The 12,549-nt window shown below is 36.3% G+C and overlaps 1 protein-coding gene across 1 annotated transcript in view; it reads right to left on the bottom strand.

The window, feature by feature from the left end:
- GPC6 (glypican 6) overlaps positions 1-12,549 on the bottom strand; it is an 805,110-nt gene that overhangs the window by 295,842 nt on the left and 496,719 nt on the right. The window lies entirely within an intron of this gene.

Genomic DNA, 12,549 nt, shown 5'->3' on the forward strand with positions numbered 1-12,549 from the left:
CATGTGGGAACAGTCCTTTTCTTTCCTGGATTTATACATTCAAGATTGTACAGTGATTTGGGTTTCTGAATTTGTGTTTTATTTATGGAGCATTTTTCCATTAAAATATTGCCTTCAATTACATGAAAGATACCCGTATTTCACCTCTCAGCAGATGCTATCCTGCCCCATCACTAATGATGTTTACACCAGAGGTCACTGTCTGAGACTTACTGTCACATATTTCACTGACACAATAGAAAATTCTCATAAAAGCTCTTCATTTATGCACTATGAATTTCTTTCTAATCTCATCAGTAATTTCCCTGTACATTTGTAAAAGGAAAGCAGCAATAAATTTGTTGACTACAAAGACAATTTCTGATTAACAGCAGGGATTTCAGTCTGTGTATGCTCTAGTGACAGTGCATTTTTGCAGAATGCAATATGTCACCCCTGCGATTCAGCAGGTGGCCTCATTTTCGTTCTAATCATAAAGTATCAGTATCTATTCAATTTTTATCTTGAATCATATCCATTCAGGCTCTTGTCCTTATCTGACCTTGATAAACTGATTGCATTTGTGAAGCTCACAATTTGCTCTTTAGACTCTTTTTCACATGAGTTATTGGTTGAGCAGTTGGATATACTTGGTTAATCTTCCTGTGCCTTTGGGCAAGAAATCATCTCTGCTGAAAGCTGCTGTGATGAAACTTGGAAAATGTTCTGCTTTTCTGGGGGAGGGAGAAGAGGCAGGGGTTGGGGAATCTTTCAATGTCCTACCATTAATTTTTATTTTGTGGTATTGTTCTATCTTCCAAAGAATTTAGAGTGTATTGTTCCCTTCTGAATAGCAGCTTATAGGAATACATATGGTAGGTTCTTTACAAGATTTTTCTGTTCCCAAGGGAAAGAGACTGCTACTTTCTGTTCATAATATTTATTCAAGTTACTGCTGGAAAAAAAAAAAAAGTTCTCTCAGTTGCAACACTGGATGATAAATAAACTATTCAAGTATGCTAACAACTAATTTCCATGTGACATTAACATGGTGTTTTCTCTCTGTGCTTGAATTTAGATTTCCCTTGTTAAATCTACAGAAACTTGTCACTCGATTTTCACTGAAGAGCACTATATATGTATATATATGTACATATAAAAGTCTAGGGAGAGAAAGAAGAGGGATAAAAATACCAAACCTTGTGGCAGCTTGCCAACAAAGTCATAATAGATGTTAATGATAAATGGACACAGAATGAAATACAAACATCCTGGGAAACCATGTTGTGACCAGCCTGTACTTCCACTCAAACTCTGGAGTACTTCAATCTCTTCTACACTTTGGCAATGCTTGATTAGCTTGCCAATAAAAGCATTGTCAGATGGCAAGTGAATCAAACTTTTTTTTTCTTTTTTTTTCTCTTCCCACTCAGGAGCTAAGAATCATGGATGACATATTGAATATCTATGTAAAACTGCTTGACTGGTGTTTAAGAATTATGGACATCTTTGAACATCATCCAGGACATGGACAGGTTTCACTGTGGTGCTATAAAGGTAGGCCTGTACATTCCTGGTTGACCAGACAAATTGAGTTTGTTACTGTGGATTCACTGGGCTTGTGGGAAAATGAACACAACTATTTTGTGTTCACATCTTAAAGAACTGCAGAAAAAAACCCTGCATCACCATCAACTAAAACAACAATGAGAAAGAATCACTGTTTAACAAGCAGTTCTTTCAGCAGTTTGCTTCTTCAAAATTAATGTGGAAACAGGATTTTTAGGAATAGAGGAGATCCTACTAGCCAGCAATCCCTTCTTCAGCAGAAGGAAATGTATTCACAGGATGCTTTCTGCTGATAGATTGAAAAATGTTTTAGATATGAAGATATGTTACGTTGGGTGTTATTTGCTATCAGGTAGACAGAGCTGGCTAATTATTCAGATAGGACACTGCTACCTTCAAAGTAGCCTCTTCTAAATATTGATAGGAAAGACCTAAAAAGATTAAAAATAGACAATTCTCAAATAGATGGCAGCAACAAACGTCTGCCAGGCTGCTAGGCCTGGTCTGCTCCATTAGGTGAAAAATGTCCTAAGAAGTTGGTATTTGAGAAAAATAAGCAGTTTCAAATAAGCCATTCAAATGGAAAGACCCTTCAGGGAAGAAATTCCTTCTCTACCATTATCACCAGTGTTTTATTATAACTATCTTGTATAAATATTGAATAATCATAATTTTAACTGTATGTACCTGTGTTCTATAATAATACTGCTTTAGGAAACAAAAATAGTCCTCTACTGCAATTGAAAAATGCAACTGCATGTTTATATGAATCTTTAGCACATAACTTCCTGATGCCTCCTCTGCATGAAAGTCCTTTAAGTTTCAGACACATTGGTTATTACCACTATTTCACTATTTTAGAATCATAATACATTTAGAATCACAAGCAGCTATATATCTTGGTCTTCATTGTGTAAAGTGTTTATTATCAGTGCTTGACTTTCACCGGTTATTGCCCTAAAGAAGGCAGAGACAGCTAGGGTCTTGGCATAAGTATGGGCATAAATTGTCATAACCTGGGCATAATTTGGCATTACTTGGGCATAAGTATGACCTTGTTAACAAATGTATTTGATAATCCAATTACTGCTAGCAAAAAATAGCAACACAGTACTAAGACAAATGATCAGTTTTATCATTCTATCATTCTATCATTCATTTGGGAAAATACAGTAAACATTTTCCACTCTTACATTTAAAAATAAAATTTAAAAATAACAACATCACACCTTTTGCCTCTTCTTTCTAAGCTTTCCAACAAATACTAGAAAAATACCCAATGTACCTTGCCAATCCATACAATCTCCTTCATCAGTTTTGCTCTGCTGCTCAACAATTTTACAGCCAAGCACAGTAAAGAAACAAGAAGGAAAAGTATGGAGATCTCAGTCAGCATAAAAGCACTATGAAAAATGAAGCTTTAGAACAGACAAAATAGAAAACAAGAAGGTCTGTTGAATGTCTGACTTTCTGCTTGCCAAAGAACTGGAAGCCTTAATTATGATTCATGGAGTCATTAATTCTTTTTAGGCATAAAAGTTAATGGAATAATGATTTTTAATGGCCGTAGGATGATTCCTGATATGCCTAAACAAAAATAGTCCCGTCGATGTATAATGCATAATGAACATTAAATAAAAAAAAAAGTCTCATCTAAATGAAAGGATGCTTAAGGACTAAGTGTTCAAGGAGTGCACTTTATGGTTTCAATTTAGAGTACAGGCACTCAGATGTGTACACTGCCAGAACCACAACAAAAGTGCAACTGAAAAAGAAGGACCATGTGACCATGTTTGCTTGTATCTGTCTTACATGAAAATAACAATGATTTGCACTGATTCATTTGAAACTCTTTCTCTCCAGTTGCTGCTTGAAATGTGATGATTATTACAGGGCTTTATGTGGTGGACAAAAAATACCATGGCATTAAGGGCAGCTTCTACTTAATTGCAGAGTGCCTTTGGATTGAATTCTGCCAGTGCCAACTTACTGGCAAAATTCTGCTGGACTGATTCATTTCAGCCGTCATCTTGTGTTGTGTTCTCATTCAATTAAAGTCATACGAACAAATTAAACAAAAACAAAAACAAACACAAACATTTGTTTTATTTTTATGTCAGACATATCATTTTCCAAAATATGGTATGATTAAAACATATGAGATAGCTAGGAAGATTTGTACAGAACAGCTCTACAGTCTGCTTGTATTTCCTTGGATGAGAAAATATAAATCTAAGCTGGGTCTTCTACTTTATTTTTTATTCCTGTTTATGTATGTGTGTTGTGGAGCTTTTGATATATACCACCTTTCATTGTTTGCTTCCATAGTTTAAATTCAGTTCTCCCCTACCTCTGCCCTCTCCTTCCGACCTTTTATTGGCTTGCTTTATAGATCAAAAAAAGCTGCTTCACTCGGTATTATTTGGCTGCTGTTTCCAGAGTTGATTAGCTATTTATCTATTTATTTCCTCTCAGTGCCAGACAGTTCCTTCTCATTTCTGTTGTCTCCAGTGTAGATGCCTGTACCTGGACTAGTCAACTGAAAGTCCAAGACTTTCTAAGAGGTTTGTGGCACCATTTATTTTTCTACTTGAATTTACTTCAGGGTGAGACAAATGGCCTGGGGGTAGAGGAGGAAGGATTTACAAGCCCTTCCCTGTGCTCAGTACTGAAGCAGAATTGGTCAAAATAGAGTGTGGGCAAGTATAACCTGCTGGGATAAGCTCCTGCCAAGGCTGGGATAGTGCAAGCAGATTTCTAGTCTCAGACATAGACTTCAGCAAAATGCTTGAAACCAGTACTACTAATATTATAGAACAGAAGTCCTTGGGTACTTGATGTACAGTTTAAAAACAGACACACACACACACATACACAAATGCCAGTTCTTAAGACCGGTTCCCTTTCACAAGAAGGACAGGGTTGCCATCAGCACTCTTTGTAACTTGTGTATTAAGTTATGAGGATTTCTCAAAACTGCAAGCATGGATGTAAAAAAAAAAATAAAAAATCCCACTAGCAGTGTTTGCCTTATGAAGCACTAGGTCTTCCATTACTGATATGCAAAGGTGAGTATGCTCAGAGTGTCCTGATTTTGCTGTCAAGCTACAGACTTTCACCTTTTCTGTAAACTAAATACTTATATATTAAATGTGTACTTAAGTACATAAAATGTATGAATTTATCACAATGTACTGTTGTTTATTTACAGTGTCCTGAAGATAATTACAGAGCAACAATAGGGGAACTATTCAATTTCCAGAGCACTACTGAATAAAACCTAAGTTAGTCAGCTCCACATCCCCTCAACTAATATAGTAATATTTTTGAACTCTGTCTGCTTTAGGTATCTCAGAGTAGAACAAACTGTGCTGAAAATATATGAAATCTATAAAACATTGTCAACAGAGCTGAAGATACAGCTGTTATGTCACTGGGGGTATTATTATTCAATTGAGGTGACTTTTTTTTTTAAATTTATTTATTCAAAGCGCTCATTTTATCGAGGGACTGCATGACAAAACGCACAATTTAATTTCTTTTTTTATTATTATTATTATTTAAAATTAGGCTCTGTAAGTCTAATGCTTTTTGTCACATTGGCCACTCTACTGATGTAAAAGACAGTATATCTGAGTAGATATGGATTACATGAATAATACCGGTTTTTCTAAACTGTCCCTTGAATTTTCAGGTAACAGTCTTCCAGGTCAGGTGGACATTTCTTCTGGCAGCATGATTCATCTACTTGCAGACCGATAGGATAATTCCAGAGGTCATCTGGTCCAACTCTTAGCTTGAAACATGTCCAGCCATAGAAAGTTACTCAGCACCTTCTTCCATCAAATTTTGAATATTTCCAATGATGGATATTCCACAGACTCCCTGGAAACTGTTCCAGTGCTGGACTTCCCTCATGGGAAAAAATAACTAAATCCTAATATCTAATTACAGTTTCCCATACTGTAACTAGGGTTCATTACTTCTCATCCTACTGTACACTTTTCACAAGAGTCTATCTCCCTGTGGTGGTTTTACCATGCTAGGCAGCTGAACTCCACCACAACCGCTCTCTCACTCCCCCTCCTTAGAAGAGGAGGGGAAGAAGTAAAGAACAACTCATGGGTTGAGATAAGGATAATTTAATTAAAGGGAAAAAAATAATTATTAAGGAAAGATTATTATTAATTAAACAATTTAACTAAAGGGAAAAAAGGGAAAGGGGAAAAGGGAGGGGGAAAGGAAAAACAAAACAAAACACGTAAAGGCTGTGTGGAAGTGCAGAGGAAAGAAATTGCTCTCTACTTCTGACAAACAAGTGATGCTTGACCACGTCCTTGAAGCAGGGCCTCAATGCACGTAGCCGGTGTTCGGGAGGACAGACGTTTTCGCAACGAGAGCCCACCCCTCCCCTCTTCTTCCTTTTTCCACCTTTTATTGCTGAGTGTGACATCATATGGTATGGAATATCCCTTTGGTTGGTTTAGGTCACCTGCCCTGGTGATGTTCCTTTCTCATTTTTTTGCCCACCCCCTAGGCGGATAAGAGAGAGTCCTGATGCTGTGCCAGCACTGCTCAGCAGCAGACACAACACTGGTGTGATACCACTGCTGTTCTAGCTACAGGTGCAGAGCACAGCACTGTATGGGCTGCTGCAGGGAAAGTTAACATCCCATCCAGACCCAGTACACTCCCTCCTGCACACTTCCACTGGGTATTTGTAGACAGTAACAGGATTCCCCCAAAGCTCTCTCAGTCTCCCATTACACATCATACCAAGAAACACAGCTGGTCAAAGTAAGGAAATAAATAAATAAATAAAAACATTTATTTACTGTTATGCCATCATGGATTAGTGTTCAGCTAGAAAGCTCCTCTTGCTTTTATGGCCAATACAGAGAATATATGACCATCAGCATTTTCAGAATCAAATTTCTCCCCTAAGCAAAACAACATTCCAATTGTTAATGGTGAAGAAGAAAATTTTCAAATATAAGTGGGAAAGCTTTGCCGTCTACTAATTTTGCTCATACAATAATACCTGTAGAGCCAGTCACTTAACTCCTATGTATAGGTTTTGCTTCTTTTTAGGTTAGTAAAAAAATGCTGATCTAAATTTTCATAATTGGTTCTGAAATGTTTGTGAGTTGTTTTAAAGTCATTGCAACTATTTCATTTTTATCTTGGTCTCACCCCTGATCATATCAGTGCTGGTCTGGTAGGGAGGAAGAAGAGAAAAGTTTTTTGTATTTTGGTAGCCAGAGCAACTTGTCAGATGGTATGTTGTCTTTACTGGACACAGTCAGCACTGATATGATCAAAAGGTCCAACAGATGGATCAATGACCAGTTCGAAGCTTCCAATATGACCATCATATATAGACTAATATTGGAAAGACTTCTAGAATCCCCATTTGCACTTATTCAAGAAGAAAAGAAAAGGCTTATGCTTCTCTTGAATTTGTGTCAAATTTGGCAAGAGGGTTAAAGGATCTGGCTATTATGCCTCTAGTAAAAGTACCATTTCCTCAGTAGATGCAAACAAGCAAGGGAAGGTAAATAACTGATCATCCAAATTAATATATAATGCAAAGATTTCACTTTGGGAAGAATACTAATGAAATAAATATAGATTATAGAAGACACTATTAATGCAGAAGTGTAAATGTCTGATGGAATGTAGAGCACATAAAATGAGGCGAACACAGGAAAAACATGAATCCAGAAAAGGAAACATATTTCATTTAGGAAATTTAAATGGAATATTCTAAATTAATCATATTAGATATTGCATATGTTAGTTCTTTATAAGTTGGGTCTTTATAAGTTAAGCCTTCTCACTTCCATACACTGACTTTTGTTGACCCTCCAATTCCTATGAAAGATGCATCTGTCCCTAAGATAGATGTGGCTGAAGGGTGAACTGGCTTTTCAATATGGAGAATCTTACTGATTTTTAATTGCAAGATATCTATTTATTTAGTTAGTGGGAGATTGTTAGGGATATTTGTGTAATTTTTTTTTTCTTTTTTTTGGGGGGGTGGGGTAGAGTGAAGTTGACTAGTATCATCTGCATTTTTTTCATTGTACTCTGCTGTAATTAGACCTGCCAGTTCATCAAGAGAATGTTTGTCTCTCCATAGGCATCAGTGAAGGAAATGGTTAAAGTCTTTAAGGCTATTCTCTTTCTCTGATTACTCTTATCATTGCTCAACGAATGTCTGAGACACAATAAGAGTAAGAAAAAATGTATCTTATTAATGCTGAAAGGGACAAACGGAACCGAGAAGCTTTCCCAAACCTTTTATCAGAGCTATGATATAGAGAATACTATAGGGAATCAACTTTCTGAAACTGCTTAGATAAGCACTAACAAAGTGATTGCCAGCTAAGTGAAAAAAAGATACTGTCTGAATATTTTATGTATATGGAAAATGATTTATATATCAGACACTAAAACAAATATAGTAGTGTTTCACTTTCTTATAGAAGTGCTATGTCTTTCTCTCAGATGAACTCTGTTTTCGATAGGTTAATTTTCTCAGTGTGGGATGCAGCTACATCTGTGCTGCTTCCAGCTCTAGAGCTAACTCAAACAAAGCCAGCTTGTGGGTGTCTGCTACAGGCTTCATTGTGTGATGCAGGCTTACACCTCTTTCGCTTTTGCTCTTTCTTGCCTTCCCCAGAGAGCCAATCCAGACAATTTAAAGGGTAGTCCAAATCCAAAGGTACATTTACAGTACATGAGAAAAGATATTTTGACTTTGACATATGAGAAAAATAATCACAATTCACTTAGCTGAAAATGTGATGGACTATCCAAATAGATACGATAGAATTGTTGAACTATTTAAGGCATATATTAGGTGACAATACTGTGTCTGAGATGGAAAAACAAGACAGCAACTAAAGTGATTTTGAATTCCCTGTTCTCTCATATTTCCCATGCTTGGTATAATAAAAGGGCATAGCCTCTGAATTTGGCAGCTCTATGCACAGCAGAGACTATTTGCTGACTGATTTCTTTGTTCAAGGCAAGAGAACAGAGAAAAGCAGCCTATGATGATACTCGTTTCTCGTTCGTGTTGTATTTGCCTCTGTCTCTCTCACCTTTTGACCTGACTGATCTATGCCAGTTAAGAAAATCCTACAGCCAGCAATGAGGACAGTCAATTCCTTTTTCTGAAAGGTGAAGTTCTGAAACAAATCCAACTCTTAGTTCTCTAAAGTTTTCTCTAAAAATAAAAAAATAAAAAATCCCCAAACATTCATTTCACTCTACTCTGACCCCAGGGTGCATGTGGTCCAGAGAGAATAACTGCAGGTTAGGACAGGTGCAAGAGACTTTCAGCATTCTTGATCCAAGAGGTTTGTAAACAGCCCCAAATAGGAATCTTCTTTTTGAAACATTTAAAATTATTGAGAGAATATTTTTGATACTAGGCATGAATTTAAATGCTGCAGTTTAAAACAGAACTTGAGTCTGTAAATTTTCTCTTTTGAGGGGTGTTCCTTCCATTATGGGTAGGCTAGTGTAATAGATATCTTCCAAAAATAGAAAACAGAATATATGTTTTACCTGCATTGGATACATTGTTCATTCCCTAGGGTATGGAGATCCAGGAAGCAACTCTGTGAGTTATCCTGCACCAAGGTCTATGTATGGTCCATCCCTCTGGAGCAGGGATCGGGAGAGAAAATCTGTGCAATAAGTAATGTTAACGGAGAGGGCCGGGTCTACAGAGGCTATAGCCTCACTTCTCCTCTTGTACAGCTAGTGCTTGTCATAAAGATTTTAGACTCAATTTACAGACATCCTACAATAACACACTTCCTGCATTCTTGAAGATTTGGAGTCATCTTTGTCTCTTTGCAATCATGGTATGGCTTTCTTTTTATTACTAAGCTGGCTGCACAAGGCAAAATATTATTCAGAGAAATATTCTCCAAAATCTGGAGATAAGAAGTGTTAGAAGGAGAAATTTGTTTCCCTTCATGGATCTCAGTGCATCTGAGATAGACAAACACAGAATATGGGATTACCGATCTGTTTCATAACAACATGATTTGACAATATCCATTTAATCAATTACAGATTAGCTTCATATTAAGGAAATAACATATACTTCCAACTAGACTTAGACTTGTATATAGCACTCTGTGAAGCTGTTCACATATTGGCAAATGAGCATGCTATTTTCAGCAAGGCAGCAATATGTCAGGTTAAATCTGAAACTAGACATCTGAGAAAACAGTCTTCAGTCTGTGTCTGGAAGTCTGATCTTCCAGTGTATGACCAAGTCAAAATGACTCAATTTTATTGGTATTCAAGCTCTATATTGTTCTTTCGAATAAAGATGTATGAAAGTGGAGCAAAACCTTATTTATACTGGTAATTTTTAATATAAGAGCAAAAATGATTTTTACTGAGACTAGAGATCAGCAGGAAAATTGTTTGAAAGTATCCTTATGGGAGCTGGACCAAACTTTTACTGGCCTTAGGGTATGATATTAATGTTACACACAAACAAAATGTTGATTATAATCCCAGATATGTGCTTACGAAATATCATTATTTCAGAGCTGAAAAACACTGAACCAAAATAAGTTAAATTTCGTCTATTATTTTACTGCATGTTTTCTGAATACTTGGATCTTTCAGGAGGAAGAAGGTAGCACAGTGGCATCCACTTATCCGAATAGATTGCAATACTGCAACAGTACCAGTTTTACACCAACAGTTCTGTTTTTCTGTGGTCCCTTTTGTCACTGAGGAATCAGAGCTCTTTTAAGCTGAAAAATAAAGTAAATTGATGAAACTTGAATTATTAATGACTCAAAACAGAAGGAGTCAGTGTTTTTAAAAACCACCTAGCACTAATTTTAAATAAAATGAATGTTAATACTTGGGAGGAAAAACAAAACAAACAAACAAACAAACAAAAACAACCAAACAACCAGAAAAAAACAAACGAAAACAACAACAACAAAACAACACTAGGGTCCTCTAAGTGTTTCAAGCCAATGATTTAAATGTCTGGCTAGGAAAACTCACATTTTAGCATGGGAGGATTAGGTTAAACAAGTTTTTTTCTGGGTATGGAGAACTATGAACAGTAAGCATATTGCACACCTGAGCCTCAACAATTCCTAAGAAAAAAATTCCTGGAGGAGTTCATATGCCACCAACCACCACCATCAACAACAACCAAAAAAAAAACCAACCATAAATTAAATATAAACTTATGAAATCCACATTAAAGAGGAAAATGTGTCTTTTATTACTGGGGAGTAGCTGCCTGCTGCTGAGTGAAGCAACAGATGTCTTGCTTGCTTCTGCCAGTCAGCATTTGGAAGCCTCCTTCAGACAGAAATGAATGGTCCACAGGCAGTCAGGGGAACTGGGGACGCTGAGGGGATCCAGCTAATCATATTCAGCCTACTGGAAACAAATGAGAGTAGACCCTATGTGACAGCTAAAACACCAGATAAACATTAAAGCAGCGAGGAAAAAACATCCCCCAGGAAAACAAAAAACAAAAGCCAAAAAAACCTCACAGTGATGAATACCTTACCTTTCTACCTTTATGGTTTCTACCTTTACACATCTACCTTTACGGTTTTCACTTATGTTCCTTTCCAACTGTTCCCTACCCTGATTTTATTTATTTATTTTACAGGAATATCAGTTGTCTACAAAATATCTTCTTACAGTTTGGCTCCCTATCCTTCTTTCTATTGTTCAAGTGTCTGGAGATCATTGGCGTCCACTGAGCAGTGCAAATATTATTCTCTTCACTCATGCTAGCTTTCCCTTATTAATCTCTTCTGTATTCCAGTGTTCCACACAAACTTGAGCTAACAGACATTGAACAACAACAAAAATCCAAGCAGAAGAGCAATTGCTCTGAAATGCTTTTATTAAAAAAAAAAAAAAAAAAAAAAAAAAGACAAATCAACAGCAACAAGAAAAGTGCTTTTCCTTCCCAAGTCCATTTACAATTACTTGCTGAAGTATGAGAAACCAAAGAGAGAGAGATGTGGTCCATCCAAACTTTACATTGAATTATTCTGTAGGGCAGAAAAAAATCAGAACTCCAGCCTCATGCATTGAAACAAATTCAAATCAGTCCTGTGGGATAAGGCCATAAGATTTTGTATGTAAATTTTTTGTGATAAAATAATACATCTCTCTCAGCCTTTTTATTATAGATACTGCTGATAGGTTTATGGTATTAAAGTGCAGCAGAGATCATTGTGATATGAGTTCAGATTAACTAGTGAATAACATGTATATAAATGTGTCATAACCTATCTAAATCGATGTTAACCCTTCCCTTTAGATAGGTCTGAGATCTCCAAACATTATTTTTTTAATGAAAAAGTGATAAGTAATGCACAACAAAATGAATATCCAAATTTATTTAATGTAATTTTAATTGATTCAAGATACTTTTTTTTTTCTTAAACAAATGTCAAGTTCAGTGGAAGATAAGTCTTGGTTATCATTGTAAATATATATTTTGTGCTCTAAGTTACTAACAAAATGTTAATCAGGCTTATTTCCTGCCTGGTTCTATTAGCTACCACTTCAAAGCTGAGCTACTAAGATTTAAAGACAGTTTCTGAACAGTCAAGACCTCCCTGTGGCATTAGAAATTAAACTCACCTTTTCTTCTCCCTTTTCTCAGGTTGCTTATTCCATCAAGAGTAATTAGCTCTAATTAGAGGCTGGGTGTTCTGAAACTATAACTGTTTCTCCAGGACAAGTTAAATGATATTGCGTAGCTAATTGCTATGCCCCTATCAACTTCATAAGCAAACTTAAAACCTGAATAAATTAAATGTAGAAACACAGCATTTGTCAGACTGCATCAGACAACTGGTCTGTCACAGTGCTCTGCCTCCCACTGGCAATGATCAAACACTTTAAGCTCTTGAGAAAGACAAAATATGTGTGATGCACTGAAGGTAGTATTATTCATAGGGAAAGAAAATTCCT

Source organism: Cygnus atratus, chromosome 1 (assembly GCF_013377495.2).
Source record: "Cygnus atratus isolate AKBS03 ecotype Queensland, Australia chromosome 1, CAtr_DNAZoo_HiC_assembly, whole genome shotgun sequence".
Classification (NCBI taxonomy): Eukaryota; Metazoa; Chordata; class Aves; order Anseriformes; family Anatidae; genus Cygnus; species Cygnus atratus.